The sequence below is a fragment of the Urocitellus parryii genome, chromosome 11 (genome assembly GCF_045843805.1).
Source record: "Urocitellus parryii isolate mUroPar1 chromosome 11, mUroPar1.hap1, whole genome shotgun sequence".
Classification (NCBI taxonomy): domain Eukaryota; kingdom Metazoa; phylum Chordata; class Mammalia; order Rodentia; family Sciuridae; genus Urocitellus; species Urocitellus parryii.
In genome coordinates, this window is record NC_135541.1 from 94,259,764 (window position 1) to 94,283,163 (window position 23,400).

The following is a 23,400-nucleotide window of genomic DNA, read 5'->3' on the forward strand; positions in this document are numbered from 1 at the left end:
CCAAAATGAATAAGTAATTCTTGAGCATTAGCAAAAAAGATGATGTTTGTTCCTTTCAGTATTCTTTGAATCTACCACAAATTACTCCCCAGAGGTTGGGAGCATGGGCATTGGAGAGAGGAGATATGGGTTCCCGTCCTGGTTTTGCATTTGCAGTAATGACTGGACCCGAATCAACTGCATATTATTTCCTGGCCTCAGGTTCCTCAGGTGGACTAAGGGGAGGTGGTCCTGAGCCCTGAATAAGGTGGCTGCATAGTCCAGGCAGAAGCAGTTGTACCTCACATTGGGCAATTTGAGGGGCATTTAATAAAGAGGCTGTTAGGGAGGCTCAAGTGGGTGTGTACTGAGCCATGGGGCTGGAGTAGTGCCTGTGACTGGTGCAGAAGGTAGAGTTCTAGCGAGGGGAGCAGTTACCAGTTACCAGACCGGATTCAGCCAGGGCTGCAAGGACAGGACATCCAAACAGTAGCTGTGACCAGCCAACCCACAGTGGCCCCACATGGAGAAGCTGGGGAATCTGGACCTGACCTTGGTCTCTTCTCTCCTCCCATCTGTTGGACAGTGCCCCATTGGGCACACCCCTGGTGTTATGGTTTAGATGTGAGGTGTCCCTAAAAGCTCATTTGTGGGATAATGCAAGACAGTTCAGAGGAGAAATGATTGGGTTGTGAGAGTCTTTAACCCAATCAGTGAATTAATCCCAACTGAGTGGTAGCTGAAGTGGTGGGGTGTGGCTGGAGGAGGAGGGCATGGGGATATGGCTTTGGGGTATATATTGTATCTGTCAAGTGGAGACCTCTGCTTCCTGATCACCATGTAAGCTGCTTCCCTCTGCCACACTCTTCCGCCATGCTGTTCCAGCCCTGAGGAATGGAGCCGACTATCTGTGAACCAAGATCTCTGAAACTGTGAGCCCTCAAATAAACTTATCCTCCCTTAAAATTGTTCTGGTTAGGTCCTTTAGCAGCAAAAATGGTAACTAAAATGGAAATTGGTACCAAGAGGGGGGTTATTGCTGTTTCTAACCTGACCATGAGGTTCAGAAGCTTTTTGCGCTTTTTGGAATTGGTGGGAGGAATTTTGAGATGCTTGGCAGTGCAAGCTGGAAATGCTTTAGGTTGTTGTATGGAGATTACTGGCTGATTCTGGTGGGAACTCAGGATACCAGAATGCCAATAGAATTCTGAGCAGTGAGGTCAGCACTTAAGAGTGTTCAGAGGAAAAGGAGGACACTATTGGTAACTGGACTAGAGGCCACTTGCGTTATGTTCCGACTGAAAAAATTATCTGCATTTTGCCTGTGTCCTGAGACTTTCTATGAGGCTGATTTTAAAAGTGATGAACTTCTTAATCTTAATCTGGTGGAAGAAATTTCTAGGCAGTATAGCATTCAGCCGGTGCAATGGATATTGCTGGTGGCTTTTAGTCAAATTTATTGTAATATTCAGGAGCAAAAAGCAGAGCAGAAATATTTAGAAAACTATGGACTTGAAAGGCCAGAGTAAAACTAGGGCCGAGGAAGCTGCAGTTGTTAAAGACATTACTGCCACTAAAGAAATGCCAAAGACTTTGCCCAGAGACAGTAGGAAAGATGGCTTGAGGGAATCTCAGGAGCTGGCAAGGCCACACCCATCTAAAGCTCCAGGGAGTAAAGGTGAAAATTCTCTTGACAGTGGGGCACCTTCTTGCACAGGGGGCCTAGGAAGTTTTTTCAACATGCTCAGAGGCCGCTGCAGTCATGATCCCTGGAGGCTGGGCTACTGCTCAGATGGTGACAGACCTTGGGGTCAACCACGTGGTTCTGGTTCTGCAGGCATGCAGGATGCTGGAGTTAGGGGTTCATGGAGGCTTCCACCAAGATTCTAAAGGAAGGCCTAGGAGGCCAGGCAGAGGGCAGCAGGGTCAGAGTCCCTGCGGGGACCCCCTGAGAAAGCTAAATGTGGAGATGTGAGGAGGAAGCTGAAGCTGCAGTGGAGACCCTTGAGATTAAGAAATGCCAATAATGTGGGACATTGTTCTAGGAAAGCTATAGGAATTGAGCAGAGACAAGTGAACAGAAAGGCCACTTGGACTGCAACCAACAAGGCCATAGGGGTGGAGCTACACAGGTCCGTTGGAGCTACAGGACTTGTTTGCACAGCTGGATTTCAGTCTTGCTTTGGTCCAATCCCTTTTTTCTATGCCCCTAATTTTGTGAATGGAAATGTTTACTTTGCACCATTATATATTGGATGCTTGTAAATTGCTTTTAATTTTATAGAGCTCACAATGCAAGATTGCCTTGAGCCTCAGAGAAGACTTTGGACTTGAACTTTGAGCATTTTGCATTGTGAGATGGTTGTGAGCTTTTGGGGGCCAAGGGAAGAATGTTATGGTTTGGATGTGAGGTGTCCCCCAAAAGCTCCTGTGTGAGACAATGCAAGAAAGTATAGAGGAGAAATGATTGGGTTGTGAGAGTCTTAACCCAATCAGTGAACTAATCCCTTGATAGGGATTAACTGAGTGGTAGCTGAAGTGGTGGGTGTGGCTGGAGGAGGTGGGAATTGGGGGCATGGCTTTGGGATGTATATTTGTATCTGGCAAAGTAGAGTCTCTCTCTGCTTCTTGATCCCCATGTTAGCTGCTTCCTTCTTCCACATACTCCCACATGATGTTCATCCTCACCTCGAGCCTCAAGAAATGGAGCCTTCTGTCTATGGGTGGAAACTCTGAAACTGTGAGCCCCTGAATGAACCTTTTCTCTCTACAATTGTGCTGGTTGTGTCATTTGGTCACAGCAGTGAAAAAGCTGGCTGAAACACCTGGGGAGGCCTTTTGGCACAGCCCAGGATGCAGCTTCCCAGCAGGCGCGGAGCACAGGAGAGAGGGGTCAGGCAGGGTCTGCAGGGGAAGCTCAGAGACGCAGCATATTGTCATCTATGGAGATGTTGATATTTAGCAGCAAGTATCTACATGTTGTCTCAGTGTCCTCTTAGTGCCATCCTGGTGGTTGCAGCTGGGTGTCTTGTTCTTGTTCCTGACACTTAGTAGGTTGTCATCCATGTTGGATCTTCTGTGTATGGTGTGCCAAGACTATTATGGCTCTGTGGTTGTGCCTTGTCCTCCCGACCCCTCCCATCTCCTGTTGAAATGTGTCCATCCCTTGGGACTCAGCTTCAGCCTGCCTCCTGGGTGAGCTCTTCTCTGATCCTGAGGGTTGCTTGTCTCTCCTGTTTCCATGCACCTCCAACAATGCTGGCTTCATCCTGTCCTGTTCTGTCCTATCCTGTCCCATCTTGCACTGTGGTTGGCCCCGAGTGCCTTCATTTCCGCCATCAGCTGGATGCTCCTTGAGGGCTGGTGGCTGAGCTGCTTTTTTGTTTGACAAAAAAGCACAGTGCCCGGCATGTGGTATGGGTGCCTCCAGTGCTGTAGTTATGCAGAGGCCTGTGGTCTGTATCATGGTGACTGTAGAGAGAGAACCTCAGGTCCTGAAAGCTTTTCAGTTTTACCAAAACATTTTTCATGTTACACAGTATTTAGTGTCCTGCATTCACAGCCAGCCTGCCTCTGGTTATGGCAGGTGGAGCCAGAGCATGGGGCTTGCAGGGTCATGGGCCAGGGGCATCTGTGCCAGACTCGGCAGGACACCCCTGTATGCGTTCATTTGTTCACTGTGGCCTCTAAAGGCAGGCGGGACTCTGTAGGTTCAGCTGACGGAACTGCCATCTGTCCACTCTTGGAGGCATTTCCTGAGAGATGGTGCAGTCCACGCAGAACCCTGTGCACTCCACCTGCAGACCACTGTAGGAGCTTTTCAAGGCACACCCTGTTTCTGTCCCATCCACTGACCTTACGAAGTGACCCCAATGTGAACAGTCTCCCCTCTAGTGTTTTGCAGGTTTTTGTTTTGTTTTGTTTCTTGAGATGCATCTTGTGTTGCCGGGCTGGTCTTGACCTCCTGGGCTCAGGCCATCCTCTTGCCCCTGCCTCCCTGGGAACGGGGCCTGTCCTCCTTTATGTCAGGAACTCTCAGGTGGGTGAGGCAGCATGTCGGCGCACACCCCCCTCGTGTGGACAGTGGGCAGGCCGATGGGCCATGACCTAGCAGGGCAGCGGGCAGTGGTGGCAGGGCTCCCAGCTGTCCTGGCGCCTCCTCTTGGTGGTTTTCAGGCTGCATCCACAGCCATCTGTTGGCTCACCTTTTAAAGCACTTGATTTAAAAAGAGGTTAAGATACGGGCAGTTTTGTCTTTTATTCTGCGAGTTTTGTTTCTTCCCCCTGGACCTTGAATATTGTTCATAGCTGCTGTGCCTTGCTTTGAGAAAACGTGACTTTCAGATCTCTGAATATAGAAAACATAGACCATTACAAGGTTTTCTACAGATCCCATGGTATTGTCTTAAAACTGCAGATTCCCTGTCTGCTCAAATGTCCTATTTAACGAGCTTTGTGTTCCACAGCCACGTGTGGAATAAGTTGGCTTGCACTTTGTTTTCAATTCCTCTTCTCCCTCAAATCTCAGTGTGACGAGTCAAAAGAGACCGTTGGTCACTGTGGCTGAGCAGGAGTGCAGCCTTGCTCCTGTGGTTTCCTCCTGGGATGAACAGATGCCCAGAAGCATGTCCAGTGCTTGAACAGAGCCCTGGTAGGCATCCTGCGGACCTGGTTGGTGCTCTGCCTGTTTGCTGGGTCCCTCCCCAGCTCAGGGTGTCCCTCAGATACCTCATATCTGGGCAAAGCACCTGAGTCAGGCCCGTAATCCCTCATCTGTGATTTCAAATTCAGTAAGCTCTGGACACAAAATGCTTTAGGTAACTAGTTTGTTGGTGGACTGACCTGACCTGAAATCACTTTTGGTGAAACAGAAACTCCCAAGTGGAACCATCTGGCCCCTCGAGGTTTCTGCTGACTCTAGAGCTCTGCCTTCTGTAGAGGTGTTTTTGAGTGATTGCAGGTGCTGCCTTATACTGGGTATTGGCAATATCTAGAATTTGCTCCACATATCCATTCTAAAGTCTGAATCCAAATTCAGAAATATTCTGGGTCCTTGAGGCTTGAGTAAGTCTGAAGGCCATTGTGTCCTGATGACCCAGCTGGACCTGTACCCACATTAGTTCCTAGGGCCACACGCTGTCACATCCTTATCTGTGGACACTGGCCCAGCACTTGTGACATTCCTGTGGAAACCTGGCCCATGGGTAAATGTGTCCTTGGGGAACTGTAAGGCCATTATACCACAGTCACCTGTCACAGCATCCTCTGGAAGGAGCAGGTGTCTGGGAAGCCAGGCAGCCAGACTTGGTAGAATCTTGTCCTGAGAAAGCCGAGTTCAGGAGGCTTCAGTGACTTTGACATCTGGCTTGTTCCTTCTGTCCTTCTTGCCCTGAGCAGCAGGAACCTGCATTTCTGTTATAAACAAAGCCTGGCCATGGCTTGTGAGTAGAGTGACTCTCCACATCTGCTCAGCATCTGCACTACGGTTTCCCAGAAGTGTCTCCTCTCGCGCTGGACAGGCCGCCATCGGCCTTTTCCACTGATGAGGAAGCTGAGGCTAAACAGCTTTTCCAAGCCTGTGGACTCCAGGGACCATCCTTTCCTGTTCCGCTGCCCTCTAGGCCCTCACATTATTTGTGGATTCCCGCCTGTCCCCCCATCTAGGACTCAGCTCACCCTCAACGCCCCGTCCAGGAGCGATGGCTCTTTTCAGATGCCTAGGACAAGCTGCTTGACCTTGTGCCCAGATACCTGTTCCTCATCTGTGCCAGTCTGACGTGGTGCTTGTTTTGGGGACTGAGGAGTCTCCTCAGGGCTCTCGTTGGTGTCTGCTATTGATGCCCAGGTAGTAGTCATTACATCTCTCAGTTGCTACATGGTAGATCTCAAGAGTTCTCAGCATGAAGATGATAAGCAGGTGGTGAAGTGGTGGGCTCCTTAAGTGGCCCAATTTAGCCATCCCCATGCGTACATCTATCAGAACAATACATTCTACCCCCTAAATACATATAATTATTATTTGCCAACTAAAAGAATCCTAGCCAATCACATGGAGAAGCCTTTCCCAACTTTCCTTTATTTGCCGCACACCCAGACTCATCTGTCTGGGACCCTCTCGCGTGCTCCCTGTCTCTTATGGGGCTCACTTCACATGCAGTCCTGTGTCATGTTCTGGTAAGCGTGTCTTTGGGCTATTTCTTTGTTGTGCACACATTGTAAATGTGCTTACGCAAACTGAGCCAGCTACGGTGTCGCTCGACAGTGTGGTTCATGGCCCCATCGTAGCGTGGTTGGTGCAGCATGTGACTAGTCTCCCATTTGGCCAGCTTTGGGACTGTGCGCTGCCTTGCTGGACAAGAGAGTGAGAGCCACGTGATGGCATCGATGCCATCCAGAGGGCACTGCATGCTACTTTGGCAGTTCAGGCTTGCTGGGATTACTGGGTGCCTGGGCAGCTGCAGGGTCCCTGGTTATGTCACCAACTTGGCATTTGGGTACCTGATTGAGGGTGTGCGTTCAGGTGTGCCTATGTGACAACAAAAGAGTTGGATATGGACTGAGAGAGCAAGTTAGCCAGTGAATGTTTTCTATCCTAAATCTAAAAATGTAGCTGATGATTCTTTTCTGAATCGCGTCCCGGGGGTGACTCCTTTCTGGTTCCTGGACTAGGGTTGTCCTGGCTCACAAGCCATCTGGCCTTTTGGACACGCAAAAAGGTGTCTTTCAGCATTTCTCCTCTGCTCCCCGCCTGTCTGCCACCCTTTCGCCATTGCCTGGGGTCCTCCTGCAGCCCATTGTCCCTTCACTCAGGTGTATTGGCCCTAGCATTGTGAGGGACTCAGGGCATTAGGATTTAGTGGCATGAAGGATAGGCAGACAGGGCTGCTGACAACGTCAGGGGTCAGGACAACCTGTGAGCAGAGGCTGCAGGTAGTTCGGGGCCCTCTGCCTGGGCCTCAGTTGCCAACCGCTTTGTCACTTGGTTTTGCAAGCAAGTGAGCACGTAGAATTGAGTGCGGCCCTTCTCTGTCAGTATGTGGAGAGTGGGAGTGACAGAGGGGCTGCTAACGAGCTTGCCAAGCATCTGTTCCCACTCTGTCGGCTCTGGGTTGTCCTCCTCGAGGCCACGCACGTAGGGTGCTGCCCTTTGAAGTGAAGGGCCTGCTACCCCAGACTCTTTGTTAGCGCCCCTTCTTGAGGAAAGATGATTAATCTTGTTATCGAGCAGAAGGATTATGGGTAGGGCTGAACCAGTTTTGTGTGCTCTGAAACACCAACCCTGTTGGTCTTGGGTTTCCATTGAGGGAGAACAAAGGACAGCCTCATGCAAGAGAAGGGCCGGCTTTGGATTTAAGGGAAAATATAAAGCTGTGGCTTAGCTTTTATTTTTTTTAATCATTGTCTTCAAGGCAAAATTCAGATGCCCTAGCAAACACATTTACATAGGAAGTGTATAAAAGTGTAGTTGTGGAAGAAGATAAACAGGTGGAGTAGCCAAAACAACCAGCCTGTTAAAAACTGTGGCGTTTCGAGAGGACTGTCGACTTGCAGGTCATTAGACTGATCCTAGAGAACAATTAGTGGTCAGATTCCACCAATACGATGGAATGCAGGCTGGGGTTCAGACAAATTGGATGTTTATTTTTATGGTCTGGAAAACCTGACCTGAGAGTCCCTTTTGCACCTGCAGTGAGGTTGCTGGCACCCAGGTTGGTGGCCAGAGCGCACCTCGCCTGCCAGGAGACCCCTTCTCGGCTGACCGGGGCCACTGGCTTCAAGACTGCAGTTGCCGGCCCAGATCTGGAGCCGGTGACGCAGATCTGTGCGTTTGCCTTCCACGGCGGCTGTGAGGTCATGACTTCTAAGAGTCGGGGACACGGAAGGCAAGGTAGATTTGTCCTCATTTTCATGTAAAGGACCTAACAAGATCAGGACGAAACTCATTTCAGAAGAGACTGAAGAGTAACAAACCTTCCAAAAGGAAGGCCAATGGGACAGGGTTGAGATTGTGCACTCTCCTCCAGTGGGTCAGTGACTGTGAGACAGGCGTGGTCAGACCAGCCACTGTCACGGCTCATCCAGGCTGTGGCGCCCGTGTCCTGACTCCCACCCAGTGGTGGTAGCATGTAGGTCCTTTCCCAGGCCGTGGATCGTACTCCCCAAGAGGAGTGCCATCCTGGGTGGGACTCTGAGGGCCTTATTCTTGCAAAGACAAACAGCCAGTATGTTCTTGTCATCCCTCCCTGCAGTCCTGGGGAAGGATGGGTCCCCTCAGGTTTACAGCTAAAACAGCTGAGGCTCAGAGAGGCAAAGTAAACTGCTCAAGGTCACACAGCTAGGGAGGGGCAGAATCTGTATTCAAACCGACTTGATTCCAGAATGTTCTTGTGGAACCCATAGCTCATGGCTGAGCACTGCCTGGTCGTTTTGGTGTCTGTGAGCTTGAAATTTCCCCCATGCTAAAACCAAGATCTGTGAGGTTTTGTTTGAGAACTGTGGATGTTAGCACAGCAGTGGTACTGCCTCTTCTGTCATGATTAACAGTGATTAGTTTTAGAGAAATTAACAATTGTTCTATTTTTCTTGTAAAAACAGTGGTTTCCCTTTGTGTTTCTTTGTTGAAGGGGATGAATGAGCCCTGTCTTAGATAGCCAGCTCCATTAGCTCTGGGCAACACCCCTGCATTCAGCCTCCATTGTGTGGTGGACTTGGTTCAGGAGGAGAGCTCCGCAGGGACCAGTGAGGACCCTGCCCATCGCTCTGTGTTGGGCGTGAGAGCCAAGGCAAGTTTTAGGGTGTTTGAGATTTTCTTCTTTATGGTTTGAAGATAATGACTTGGGCCACTCCAGCACAGGTTCCGTGTAGAGGAGGGGCGGCCCCAGGAGACAGAGGCCCATGGGGCCAGGCCCAGGAGAGCCTGGTGGGCAGGGCTCCCAGTGACACTGCTGGCTGCAGACAGTCCTCCTGGCTCTGTGCTGTGTTTGTCCCTCTGCCTCAGGCTGTGACCCCGCCCTTCAAGGTGCAGCCTGGGTATGTATGCCCGAGGGCAGGGGCACCACCTGGAGGACCTGTCCATTTGATTTGCATCACAGGACACTCTGTCCACAGGCAGTGGACACTCTGTATGCTATAGGTGACAGCACCGGGGACTTAGAGGCTGGAGGGAGGCCTCACTCTTCCCAAGTGACCAGGGGCCACTGACCTCTGGAGCGTAGATTCCTGGTCCCCAGGCTTTCTCCTAAGTTTGGCAAACTTGAGAGGTGTATGTTTGGTTTGAAGTGGGGAAAGGGGGTGTGGCAGAAAGTCTGTCAGGTGCACCCTACCTGCTGGGGTTAGGGTTAGGGTTAGGCTGTCAGGTGCACCCTACCTGCTGGGGCTCACTGTTGGCTGATGCTAAGAGAAGAAGGGTGCATTTTGAAAGCACCGTGACTGCCTGATTTCTTTCTGCTGCACACCCTTCAGTTTGGCCCTGTAGGTCAGTGGCTCTCAAGCCTGTGGTCTGTCTTGCATTTAAATGTATCTTTTCTGATACAAGCTTTTGTAACATGGTGGAGCCAGGTGCCATAGCCCATGCCTAAAATCCCGGTGACTTAGGAGGCTGAGGTGGGAGAATTGGAAGTTTGAGGCCAGCCTCAGCCATTTAGTGTCTCAACATAACAAAAAAGGACTAGGGGGGCGGGTAGCTCAGCGGTAGAGTGTCCCTGGGTTCAATCCTCAATACAAAAAGAAAGAAAAAAAGAAACAGATTCAGATGATGCAGATGATCCAGAAAATCACGGGGGTTGACATCACCACTGGTGTCGTCAAGAAAACTTGAGGCCGGGGAAGCTGTCACGCCCACAGAGACTGACGCAAGTTCCCCAAAGTTCTCCTGTTTTTTTCTGAAAAGCTCAGGTAAGTTCATGGGCAGCAAACACCGTTGTCTTTCTGAGCCGTCTGTCTGTTCTCCCGAGTAGACAGGTGCTCCTGGGAGGCTCCAGCTACAGTGCACAGCACTCTGCCGGGTGCAGCAGGCACAAAGGAAATAACATCTTGGTATTAGTACAAAAGTGGTTTGACCTCAAGGGTTTTGGGGACTCTCGGGGCCTGCCCCTACCATTAAGGGTAAGAAACAGTGACTCACTGGGCGTATCCTGGAGGCCGCTTTGTGCCGGGTGGCATGCTAGGTTGGGAGGACCCCAGAAACCGACAGCACAGGCCCCTGGCTCTTGGCGCCCAGGTCTGGTAGAGAAGGGGCTGTGACCGTGCATGGGGAGCAGGGCCCTGTCCTGGGGGAGGGAGCCCTGCTTGCTGTTCATGTGGTGGTGCCTAGGGGAGTGTCTGGTCTGGGAAGGGTAGAAGGAAGCCAGGTGAAGAAGAGAGGGCCATGCCCATGAGGCAGAAAGATGAGAGCAGGAGAGCGCACAGCCCGAGAACCATAGGAGCGCACTAAGGCCAGCCCAGGAGCTGGGCAGAGGGTGGGGCCGACGAGGTTCATGGGGCTCAGGTCAAGTGCTGAGTGCCTCGCCCCATGGACAGTGGAGACCCACTGCAGAAGTCAAGCAGGGCCATGAGCCGATCTCGTCTGTTTTAGAAAGATCACTGTGACATCACAAAGAGGGATGGGAAGGGACTGGTGGGACTGTGGGCAAGTAAACCAGTTGAGGCCGTGGCAGGAGTCCAGAAGCAAATGACCAGGATCAAACCAATGAAGGGACATTGGAGGTGGAATCTATAGATATTTGGAAGGTCTTAAATTTTCTAAATATGCAGATGTCTAGAATTAGCAGGATTTGGTGTTTGATATATGGAACCAGTCAAGGACACTCCAAGGTTGATTAATGACTGACTGAACAGTGTTCGTTTGCAAAGCCAGCAGAGTCTGGGAAGAGAGAGGCAGGAGTCACTCCATGTCTCAAGTTCACACATTCATATGCACATACACTCCTGTCCCTGCCCACCTACCTACCTACTCACCTACCTACCCACTTGCTCAACTACCTGCCCACCTACCTACCTATCCACCTACCTACCCTCCTGCTCATCTACCTGCCTATCTATCTACCCATCTGCTCATCTATTTGCCCACCTACCTACCCACATACCCATCTACCCACCTGGCCACCTACCTACCTATTCACCTACTTACCTACCTATTCACCTACCTGCCCACCCACCTACCTACCTACCTACCCATCTACCTACCTACCCATCTACCCATCTACCTACCTACACACCTGCCCACCTACCCACCTACCTACCTGCCCACGTACCTACCCACCTACCCATCTATCTACCTACCCACCTACCTACTCACCTGTTCACCTATCTACCTGCCCACCTATATACCTGCCCACCTACCTGCCTCCCACCCACCCACTTATCCACCTAGCTACCCACCCACCTGCCCACCGACCTATCCACCCACTTTACCCACCCATCTAACTACCCATCTATCCACCCACCTACCCATCCACCTACCTACCCCCTACCTACTCACCCACCTACCCCCTACCTACCCGCCCGCCTACCTACTCACCTATTCACCCACCCACCTACCTACTCCCTACCTACCCATCCACCTACCTACTCACCTATTCACCCACCAATCTACCTACCCACCCACCCGCCTATCTACTCCCTACCTACCCACCTGCCTACCTACTCACCTATCCACCTACCCACCTACTTACCCACCCACCTGCCTACCTACCTATCCACTCACTTTACCCACCCACCTACCTACTCATCTATCTATCCACCCACCTACCCACCTGCCACCTACCTACCCACCTACCTACCTGTACTCCAGGTGCAGGTGCCTGGCATGGGCAAGACCTGGAGCTCAAGGTGCTCTGGCTGTAGATTTCAGCTGAGGTTGAATTGAGGGTTTGCCCAGGGGGAATGTGCACCTGCCCAACGAGGACAAAAAGCTCTCATCAAGAGAGGTGTCAGGCTCAGGAGGAAGGCCCCGGGCCTTCCTGGTCCTTTAGACCCGCAAAGAGAGCAGAGAAAAGCACAGAATCTTAATTCTTCAACTAATTGTTTGGATATGGTTCAAACATGCTTTTAAGTGTAGCACCCTAAGCGTGGCTTTGTGAGCAGCACAGCCTGTGTACTATGTGGTTTGGTTCTTGAGCTCACCCACACTTACGTCTGTAAAGGGTTGTACAAATACCAATGACCGTCTATATTTCCTTTTCCCAGCTGAATGTTTTCTTTTAAAAGGGGGGTGGCTCTTTTCCCATCTGTGGTTTCACGATTCTTGGAAATTTTACCCTCCTTTCTTTATACTAAGAGGGTGTGTTAACATGGGAATATGTAACAAGTCCCACCACTGTGTACAATATAATGTACCAATAAACAATGGGAAAATAGCGTTACTGCTGGCTTTGGAAGTGATGGTTTCTGTTATGTGGGATGGCCGAGGTGGGATTGATAATGTCAGAAGTGCCCCTGTCTTCTCTGTGGGTTTAGATAAGTGTTAAGGTCTGTAAACAAGTCAAAATAACACCTGGTATTTTGCCAGGGGAATGTTAGAGTTCGTAAACAAGTCTGGATGGTGCCTGGCAAAATGCCAGAGGGAGTGGTTTGAGAAGTAACAAAAGCGAACCATTAAGTGTGGAGATTCCTTATTGGTTGACTGATGTATCTAGTTTATGCTAATTAAGATAAGTTGTGCAAAATGCATAAATACCTCTGTTGTCCTACAATAAAGGGCTCCTACTCCTGCTGTATCAATGTACACAAGATATTCGTCACCCCCCTGGTTAGTTTGCTGCAGCCGGACTGTGGCAGATAAGAACCGTGGCCTGGCACTGTGGTGGCGGGAACAGGGTAGTTGGAGGTCTCCCTCTTAGGACTGAAGCAGTGTGGCTCAGGTGGTAGTTTCTGCTGGTTTTCCCCCATGGTGTGGGTGTGCGGCAGACCTGGGAGTGGGGCGAGGCTGGCAGGCATTCCCCCTGCCCACTCTGCACCCCAGGGTGAGCCCAGCCCATCCTGAGCTGTGGCCCAGCGCCAGGCCTCCCCTGGGGTGGGAAGGCTCATTATTCTGCTTTCCTTTACCTTTGAAGATCTTTCTTGATGTGTATTTGTCTAGGATCACGAGGCACATGCACAGGATTTGGGGTTCCATCCCCAACACTGCAAAAGATTAGCAAGATAAAAATGAAAATCAAGACAAATAAAAAGAATAACCAGGGCTGGAGATGTGGCTCAGCGGTAGCGCGCTCGCCTGGCATGCGTGCGGCCCGGGTTCGATCCTCAGCACCACATACCAACAAAGATGTTGTGTCCGCCGAGAACTAAGAAATAAATATTAAAAATTCTCTCTCTCTCTCTCTCTCCTCTCTCACTCTCTCTTAAAAAAAAAAATAACCAGTTAGAGGGACTCTTAGCCCCCTGCCTGTGACCTGCAGGTGGCTCGCCTGCTACCCAGACTGCTGTGGCGCACACTGCCCTGTGCCCGTCCAGGGGGATGAAGAGCTGGGCACAGACTGAGCATGAAGCAGCCAGATGCTGTCATGTGCTGGGGACATCAGCCTGCTGGGTGTTGTAGGTTCACCTGTCTTCAACTCCATTGCTTGAAACATTCAGCCCTGCCTGCACTTCAGTCTGTTTTCAGAAGGGTGGGGTGGACACAGCATTTCATCTTAGCTAAGCACTGGACGCCCAGTCCCGGAGAGCAAGCTGTGTGCATACTGCTCCTGTGCTGGGTGGTGGCTGGGTGGCCTCCAGAAGAAGGAGCCTGCATCTTTGGGTCCTGCTCTTGATTGTCAGCTGCTCACAGGGATAGGACTTGAGGGCGATGAGCGAGAGCCCAGACACTGGGACACCTAAGCACCTGTCATCTGTCTTGCTGTCTTCCTGTTGGGATGGATCCTTTGAAAGCAGTTCTGGGTGCTCAGATAGAAGTGCAGGCGAGAGCAGGACAGAGACGTGGTGTAGGTCTTTCCCAGGAGCCTGGTGGGCTTTCTGAAACAGCCCACTCCCAAGCACAACTCACGCCTCTCACAGCAGGTGGGGACACAGGCAGTGAGTGGCACTGTGCCTCTCCTGGGCACACCTCCACCAACACACAAGTTCCAGTGCGTATGGAAGTAGCTGTGTGTCATGTGCAGGAGGCAGGAGCAGCGGAGGAGGCACCTGTGTGGCAGATCTTGGCCACTCTGTCCGCAAGCTTGCCCTCTTCCAGTGACTCGCGCCACCTGCCTTGAGAAGTGCCCTCCCCCAGCCTCACTGGGAGGTCGAGATGGGCTGGGTAATTACCGACGTGGCCATCCTCGCAGGGACTCCTGAATCAACCTTTAATTTTTTCCTGCTTTTTACATTTGAGCCTCTCCGAATCCGGGGAACAGGGTCATGGTCTCTTGCGCACAGATGAAGAGTGTCTGGTGTTGACGGACTTTCCAGGGTGCTAGGACACCAGGTCCTTTGACCCCAAAGCCCTTTCTCTTTATTGGACCCGTGGCGTCGGGCTCTGGGAGGAAGGGTACACTGTCTCTTCCTGCTCTGGAGATTCTACACCGTCAACACACAGGGACTGGAGCAGGGGCAGGTCTGAGAGCCTGCAGAGCAGGGTCTGCACGGCTCCTCTCATTTAGCCCATGGGCTCCGCAGCGTGCTCCTGCGGATAACCACAGGCTGTTGACAGGGAGGACGTCTTTGGTTAGGCTGGAGTGCACCCCCAGGGGGGCGGTGAGTCAAGAAGCAGGTCTGGGCACAGCGGAGACAGGAGTCGCTGCGAGCCCTGAGCAATCAGCCTGCGGACAGCTCAGGGTGCGGGAGAGACCTGGCTGCTCTTTTTTGAACAAAGGCATTCGCTCCTGTGCGCCGTTGCAAATGATGGTAGTAGACGCCCTGGCTTCCAAGCAGAGGGCAGGCTAGCATGTCCTCCCTGTGGTCAGGACTCCCTGGGACTCGAGAGACCTTTGTTTTTAAATTCTATCTGTTGAGGCTTTGCTCCATCATCAGTGGTATTTTTGGATATCAAATGCAGGAGTGTGTGTGAGAACACAAGTGCACACGTGTGGCAGGGACCTGGCAATGACGAGTGGTAACTTGACAGCATTCAGTGACTGGAACTGTAGTAATCATCCTCTCCAGCTTACCTTGCAGGCTGAGGTCAGCAGCGGAGGACGCCGACTCCACACAGGCCTGCCTTTTTTCTCCCTCTGCCGAGTCTCTTCTTTCTTTTTCTCAGCCCACTGCGGGCTGCTGCAGCCTCTCTCTAGCCTCTCCTCCACGCTCCTCCTCTCTGGCCCGCCTTGCCCATCAGGCAGGCTGCTTGTCACCAGTCCAGTCCATCTGTGTTTTCTGGATCCACACTGGGCGCCAGGCCTCGGCAGGCCCCGTTGCCACTCTGCAGCACCATCTCCTCTGGGCAGCAACTCACCCCTCTGCTCTCTGGTCTGAGCCCCGGGCCCTGCAGCCCTTAAGTTCCAGGATGTGGTGGGGAGGCTGGTTGAAGATGTCCACTGGCTGCAGGCAGCCAGTTTCTTCTTTATGATGTTGCCACCTCGAGGCCCTGCTGCCAGCAGAGCAGCTTCTCTCCTTATGCCAGTGTGAGTTCCACCCCATGTGGGTGGTGGCAACCTTGCCGTTGTCACACTGCAGCCAAGACGGCTTGGGCACCAGAGCCAGGTGCTTGAGCTGGAGCAGGAGGGCCGGGGGCTTGGCTTCAAGTGGTTTGGTTCAGATTGGATGGGCTCTGGGGCTGACGCGCCCTCTCTGGGCCTGAATTTCTGTGATCTGTAGCATTGTATTCACGATCAGTGATGCCCATCCCAGTCATTGGGCTCAGTGTAGAAACAAAGGAAGCGATGGGCGTACTAGGACCATGACTCTGAGCACCTGGAGGGGCTGGTTCTCTCTCGCTGAGTGACGTGTGCCAAGCCCACTGCCAGGCTCTGGGCAATGGGTGCAGAGACATCCAAGGTCCCTGCCGTCCAGTGGGGGAGGAGCAGGAACTTCCCTGGAGCATGTGCTGGGAGACTGGGGGTGCTGTGGGGACTTTGCCTGGTGGTTTGGGCATCATACTCTACCCCTCTTACACAAACTGGGCACCATTTCTTCCAGGAATTGTCACCTGACTGTCCCAGGCTGAGGGGACAGAGGCTGCGGGTGCCGAGGACTTCCCTGGGCTCTGCTCCATGCTCCTCCCTGGCATGGCTTTGTGAAGCTGGGGTGGAACCCAGGGTTCTAGCAGGGTTAGGGATCCACACTGAGCGCCGCCCCAGCCTCTTCTGCTTTCTATGGGGAGACCCGGGTCCTGGAGGCCAAGCTATTGCTCCTGCCACCTACAGGCCAGGTCTGCCTCCGTGCCCTGCCTCTGAGCAGGAGGGGACAGGCCTGATTGCATGGCTCCCTGTCATCCCTCGGGGAGGGCTGGGTTGAGTCCTGACTCTCAGTGCTGCAGAGCACTAAATCTGGCCCCTGGAGGGTCCTCACTCTTCCATGCACCCTGTTGCTTGTGGAGTGGAGTCCTGCTGCTCCTGTCCCAACATTGTGGATGCTGCCCTTTGTCCAGCGACTTGAGTGACACCAAGGCCATACACCAGTATGATACTAGTCCAATTTTATGTCATCCTGTTTCTTAAAAACAACACACTTAGGGCAAAAAGAATTCTATCTCAGAGGTCATTTGAGAGAAGCAAGCTGAAGTCCACTCTGGTGCCAAGGGGAGGACAGCTGTGTGCCTGGGAACGTGGTGCACACCAGAACTTGGTGGTAGCCAGAGCCCAGAAGCAAGGCCAGGGCTAGGACAGTGGGGAGGACTCTCAGGCAGGTCCCGGTGCAGGCTCCTCTGGCCCGTTCCCCCACGTCCTCACCAACACTTACTGTTGTCTGTTGATAGCCGCCATTCTGACCCACGTGAGAAACAGCATGGGGCGCTTCAGAATCTGCAGACCATCCCTGTGCAGGAGCCATGCTCATCTTCTCTGTATCGTACGTGCTGCCACAGCGAGCACAGGAAGTCACATTGCTGATGCTGAAGCCACCGGCTCCATGTGACTTTGTTGTGGCAGCCCTGTCAAGCTAGCCACCTGGTCCCATGCCTGGACCCAGCAGGTGGACCCAGCAGGTGGACCCAGCAGGTGGACCCGGGGAAGTCCGGGTGTTGGGGCCTGCAGGGCACATGTAGCCTCTGAATGGGGGTGTCACCTGCAGGATGTTTGCCTGAGAAGTACGTGGAGGGCATCGAAGCTGCTGGTACTGTGGCCGTCTGGGTGTCCGTCTCAGGGCAGTTGGCAGGTTATGGGGTTATGGCTCTCACTCATCATGGCTCTGGCCCTGTGCTCATTTGTGCCGTCCTGTGTCTTCCAAGATTGCGCCCCTCTGCCTCCGGTGGTCTCTGTGCACAAGGGCCTTTCCCCCCCTGGTCGAGTGGACAGTGAGTGAATACATCGTTTTCCTGAGAGCCAGTTATTTAGAATGCCTGTATTATTTGGCTGTTTTTGAATTGAGATAAAATGTATAACGAGACTTGAGATATTAAGCATTTCCAGTGTACAGCCCATGATGTAGATCACATTCCAGTGCTGAGCGGCATCACCTCTATTTCTAATTCTTCCCTCACCCCAAACAACTCTGCTTATGAAGCAGTAACCCCCTTCTTCCCTCTCCCACTCCTGGTAACTTCCAGTCCACATTCTTTCTCTATGAATCTGCCTGCTGTGGACATTTCATGTAGGTGGAATCCCGTAGTTGTCTTTTTGTGACTGGCTTATTTCTCTTAGTGGTTGTTTTCAAGGTCTGTCCTGCTATACCAAGAATCAGGACGTTATCCCTTTTTATGGCAGCATAGCATTCCCTGTGTGGCTGCAGCCTGTGCTGGCCATCCACCATCTATTCAAGGTCATGGTCTGTTTCCACCTTTGCATTGCTGTGAGCTTTTCTGCAGTGGCTGTGGGAGTGTGCACACCTTTACATCCACTCTCAGCCCTGCAGGGTGGGCTCTGAGGACTGGAACCACGGGAACCATGTGTTCTCGTGAAACCATGTAGTGCCTCCCACGGGGGCTGCCCCCGAGATCCTGTAGCCAGGCTGCAGGGCCATTTTCCTGGGTGCTGCCTGTGCCCCCTGGCTTCAGTTCTCCTGGTCACAGCAGGTCTGGTCTGGGAAGGGGCAGCTCGTGGTGAGTTTAGTTTGCATCCCACTGACTCTTGACCAGGAACATCTTGTCCTGGGCTCAGTGGCCATTGGTCCATCTTCCTGGGAACTTCATTTAAGGCTTGTGCCCATTTTTAGGTTGCATAAACAACCCAACCTTTTTTGTTATCCAACAAAACTGTTGAAAGTGCAAAGACAAGCATGTGCTGTTGTCGAGGGCAGAGGTTCCTGCACTCGGCTTTCTAGGGGCCTCTGATGGCTCTGGATGTTCAAGGTTAGGGTGATCGTCCATCCCGCCTGCTTTCTCCACTTTTGCCTGTGGCTCACATTTCAGGTGGAGCCTCAAATGGCACTCCAAGAAAGGATCAAACTGCACAGTTTCACTTGGAATCTCCGACGGCTCAAGCATTTAAAGTGCACTTTAAGGAGTCAGAGAGCTGGAGTGTCCATGTGTCCGTGGATGCTCTTCAGCAGTAGCACTGCTCCTGAAGACCCCTGGGCCCGGTTTTCCAGCCTGTCTTGGCCTGGCAGTGTGAGGCTGGGCTTTGAATGTGAAGAGGCAAATGGCCCTGGGTAGATCTGAATGTCAGCGGAGGACTCGGGTTGACCGTCCACTGACAGCAGAGAACCAGTGGAGCCGTGGGGCACGGGGACGGGTGCCATGCCAGTTCCCTGCACACGCTGGGCGCTGTGTCCTCAGCTGGGCCGAGGCTTCCCGTTGTGTGCAGCTTGAGGGGGCGTTGAAGCTGGGCTGAGTGTGGAGGCGCTGGGGAGCGCGCCCTGCTCTGCCTTCTGGGATGGGCAGCTCCGGCCCTCGTGCTTCTCCTTAGGACAATTAAGAAAAAAATCTGGTAACCTTCAGGCCCAGAAACAGTTCCATTCACCACCTCCCTTTCTTTGCCCAAATTGGATGTGTTCTTATTTTTAATACTCTGCCTTGTTCCACGAAGTGTTTTTGATCCTTCTAGCCCCCGAGGAAGCTTCTTGGGTCATTCACAACATGCTTTCCCCTCCCCATTCCTGCCCTGCCCCTCCCCAGCTGTCCCCTTCCCTGAAAGAGGCCACTTTCTCGCTGCTCCTTCCCCTGAGGTGCCATTGGTGTACAGCATGAACTTACTGAACAGAGCAGTTTGATAAGTTCTGACATGTCCCTGACTGTGGAACCATGACTGTAGCCAGAGCAAGGACACCCTCCCCTCCCCTGGGGTTTCTTTGTGCCCCTCGTGGGCCTGGCCCCTCCACTCCCCATCACTGTCCATGAGTGCCCTTCCTGCAGTGCTCCTTGGACGCAGTGGTGGGCTGTGCACCCCGTGCTAGGGATCTTCCACCTGCCTGGTAATGGTGAGCTCTGTCCGTTGTTGGGGTGTCGTATTGGCGTTGCTGGGCACCGTGGTGTGCACATGCCACAGTGTCTGCATTTACTTGTTGATGACATCTGGACGGTTTCCAGCTTTGGGCTGTTGGAGATGAGGTTGCTCTGAACATTGGTGTCCAAGCCCTGGTAGGGGTCAAAGCCCTCGTTGGTCGTGGGTGAGTACCTAGGGACAGAGCCCGTGGATCATGCAGCTGTGCATTTATCTGTCTGTGAAAGTGACTGTACCAGGTCACAGCTCTTCCTGGGCCAGAGTTCCGGGTGTCCACCCTCTCACCAGCACTTGTGTGCTCAGTCTTAATTTTCAGACCTTCTGGTGGGTATGAGACAATAACACATTTTGGTTTTAGTTTGGGTTCCCTGCGACATGGTGTTGAGCTTTTTTGCCATCAGTAACCCTGGCTACTTGGGAGGCTGAATCATGAGGTCTGAAGGTTTGAGGGTACCCAGGCTTGAAACCCTGTCTTAATTTTTTTAATAAAAAGATAGGAATGTCATGCAGTGATAGAGCAGTGCCTACCACACGAGGGGCCCTGGGCTCACTCCCAGAACCACACAAAAATGAATAAAGAAAGACCTAAAATTTTTTAAATAAAACAAATTGTTTGCTCTCCTCCTGCATTCTGGGTCCTGCGTTCTGGGTCCAGTTCTGGCTGAGGAGCGTGACCTGCAGACGTCCCCTGTTCTGCGGCCTGCCTTCCACCCTCCTCGCTGTACCTCTTCAAGGGCAGTGCTTGAGTCTGATGAAGGTCCACTTGCTGTCTCGTTTCTCTTGTGGAGTGGGGTCCTGTCATCCCATGTAGAGACAGTTGCCTAAGTGGGCCATCACCTTTCCTTCTGGAAGTCTTACTGTTTCCTGTCCTGCATGAGGTCTGTGATTCATTTTGAGTTAATTTGCTTACATGGTGACGGGGTTGGCATTTGTTCTGAGTGTGGCTCTATCATTGTCCCAGCCTAATTTAATGGAAAGACTCCTTTTTCCACTGAATTCCCTTTACCATGGTCCACATACACCAGGGTGCATTCCTTCACTCCCTGTCCCCATGCGTTGATCTGCTCCCCCAGACCCCACAGCCCCATCACTGTGGCTCTGCAGCGACTGAGTCGGGTGCTCATCTTTCAGCCTCGTCCTCCAAAATTGCTTGGGCTCTTCCAGGTCCTCAGCATTTCCATGCACGTTTCAGGATCGGCTTTTCAATTCTACAAAAATGCTGCCGGAATTTTGATTGAGACTGCATTGAAGTGATGGATTTAATTTTTCTGCAAGGAAAACCGCTGTCTTAACAAATCTTCCATCTATTTAAGACTTTGATTTCTCTCAGTGGTGTTTTCTGAGAGTAAAAGTAATGTTTCTCTTCTGTGTACAGATCCTAAACACCTTTTACCATATGGATCCCTAACCATTTCTTATTTTATAATAAATATTTCAATTATTTGATGCAAGGATATGGAAATGCAATTTATTTTTCTGTGTTGATCTTTCTTCCTGTAAACTGGATAAACTCAAAAATTCCAGAAGATTTCTAGTAGATTCCAGCAGATTTTCTAGTTGTACAACGTGTCACCTATGGAAAAAAATCTTTTTTTTTTCTTTTTCCTTTTCTGACCTAGTTGGAATACCCGATTTCCCCTCTTACCTGTTGGCTGGCAGGAGCCTCTGGGACAATACTGCCTGTGCTCTTCCTCAGTGTTGCATGGAATGACATTTGTGGAGGGTCTTTCGTCTGTGTCCTTTTTCCCATGGAGGAATCCATTTCCTTTTCCAGCCCCGGGGCCATCTGCTTGTCTCTTTGCCTAGGCCCTGGACGGCGCTTTCTTTAAAAGAGCTTGTCTGTTTCAGCTAAGATTCTTAACATCGTCTTATCCTTTCAGTGTCCGTTGGTGTGGGGATGTCATCTCTCTTGTTGCTGATCAGATATTTCATGTCTTTTCTCTCTTCGTTTCCTCATCGCTTTGGCTACAGGTTTGTGGATTTTATTTATTTTCTCCAAGAGTCAGGTTAGTTTTTTAAGCTCCCTGTTGTTTTTCTCCTGCTGGTCCAGTGCTCCTTCCTTCTGCCTACTTTGGGTCTCACAGGGTGGCCTGCGGGTGCTTCCCTAGTCCCCGTCTCCTTTCTCTCTGAGGTCGGTGTCCCCGATATCAATTCCTAGGAGCTGTTTTGGTTCCCTCCTTCCCGTGTGTGACACACTGCATGTTTGTGTTCCTCAAATTCAAACTCCTTCCTAATTTCCCTTTCTTCCTTCTTTCTTTGTGGTGCTGGTGGTGAACGCTGGCTGCACTGTGCTGTGCCACCGAGCCACACCCAGCCTGAGTCGGGGCTGGTGACATCGGGTCTGGCTTGTTTCCTTTTTGCACGTGGGCATCCAGTACCATCTGCTGAAGGGTTGGCTTGGGCTCTACTCACTAGATGGCCTTCGCTCCTTGCGGAAGGCTGGAGGGCACACTGGTGGGGTCTGTCCTGGACTCTTCCATCCCATCCATCTCTGTGTCTGTTCTCTCTCTAGCGTCATGTGGTCTTGAAGCCACATGGTCATGTTCTCTGTGCTCTTTCTCAGTATTGCATCGCTGCTCCATAAACTTTAGAATTATCTTGTCGATATTTACAAAATGGCTTTTTTAGCATTTTGATTGGGGTTTTGTTATATGCCGATCAAATTGGGAAAATTTAGCATCCTAACAGACTTGGGTCTCTAATCCATGAACATGGAACATCTCTCCATTTCTTTGGAATTCCTGTCATCATAATTCTGTGGTTTCCTGCACATCTGTCCTTTATGTACATTTTGTTAGATTTCCATGTAGTCATTTCAACTTGGTGCTGTTGTAAGTGCGATTACATTTTTTTTTTTTTTTTTGCGATTACATTTTAAATTTCAGGCTCCAGTCGCTCAGTGTTGGCCTCCAGGAGAGTGGTTGACTTTGATATCTTAGACTCATATCAGGACTGTGTTATTAGTTCCAGGGGGCTTTTAATTGGTTCATTGGGAGCGTGGACGTGGACACGCAGGACATCTGCAAGGAAGATAGCTGTATGTCTTTTCTCCTAACCGCTTTTGCTTTCTTTTCTTGTCCTGCCACACCAAGGGGGACTTGTGCCAAGTCAACTAGGTGTGGCGGAGGGGACCCCCTACTTTGCTCCTGATCCTAGGGTAGAGGGTTTGGCATCTCACCGTGAAACACGGGGTTACCTGCAGGTTTTCTGTGCATGTTCTTTTCCCGTCGAAGCTCCCCTCTGTCCCTCATTTACCCAATTTCTCTTGACCGCTTGTCTTAAGCAGTCTGGTTTTGGTTTGTCTTAAGCAGTCTGGTTTTGGTTTGTCTTGGTGTCATTTTCTTCATGTGTCTTGTTCTTGGGATTCACAGAGCTTCTTGATCTGTAGGTTTATTATGTTCATCAAACTGGGAATTTCCTGCCATTATTTCTTTTTTTTTTTTTTAAGAATTTCAATATTTATTTTTCAGTTTTTGGCGTACACAACATTTTTGTTTGTATGTGGTGCTGAGGATCGAACCCGGGCTGCACGTATGCCAGGCGAGTGCGCTACCACTTGAGCCACATCCGCAGCCCCTGCCATTATTTCTTGATAGCTTTTTGTTGTTGATGACTCAGCCTTGCAACCCCACCTGCTTGCCTGCTCTATGTCCCTCTGCCTGCCTCCCGGCTGTCCCTATTTTGTTCGGGTTGTTTCTGTTGCTGTTTCTTCGCCTTACTGCATCCTGGAGGCTCACAATTAGAGGGCTGACTTATTCTTTGACGTGTGTCCCCCACGTCTCTACTCCGCATCTCTCCTTCCTCCAGCATCGTGAACACATGCGTGTCCTCCTGGTTGCTGTTTAATTCTCCTCTCAATTCCCCCACCTGTTCCTTCTGAGTGGGTTTGTAGGTCCATCTGTGCCTTACTGGGTCATGTTTTCAAGCCTCTTTGCCTGCCTGGTAGTTTCTGCGGGAAGCCAGGACC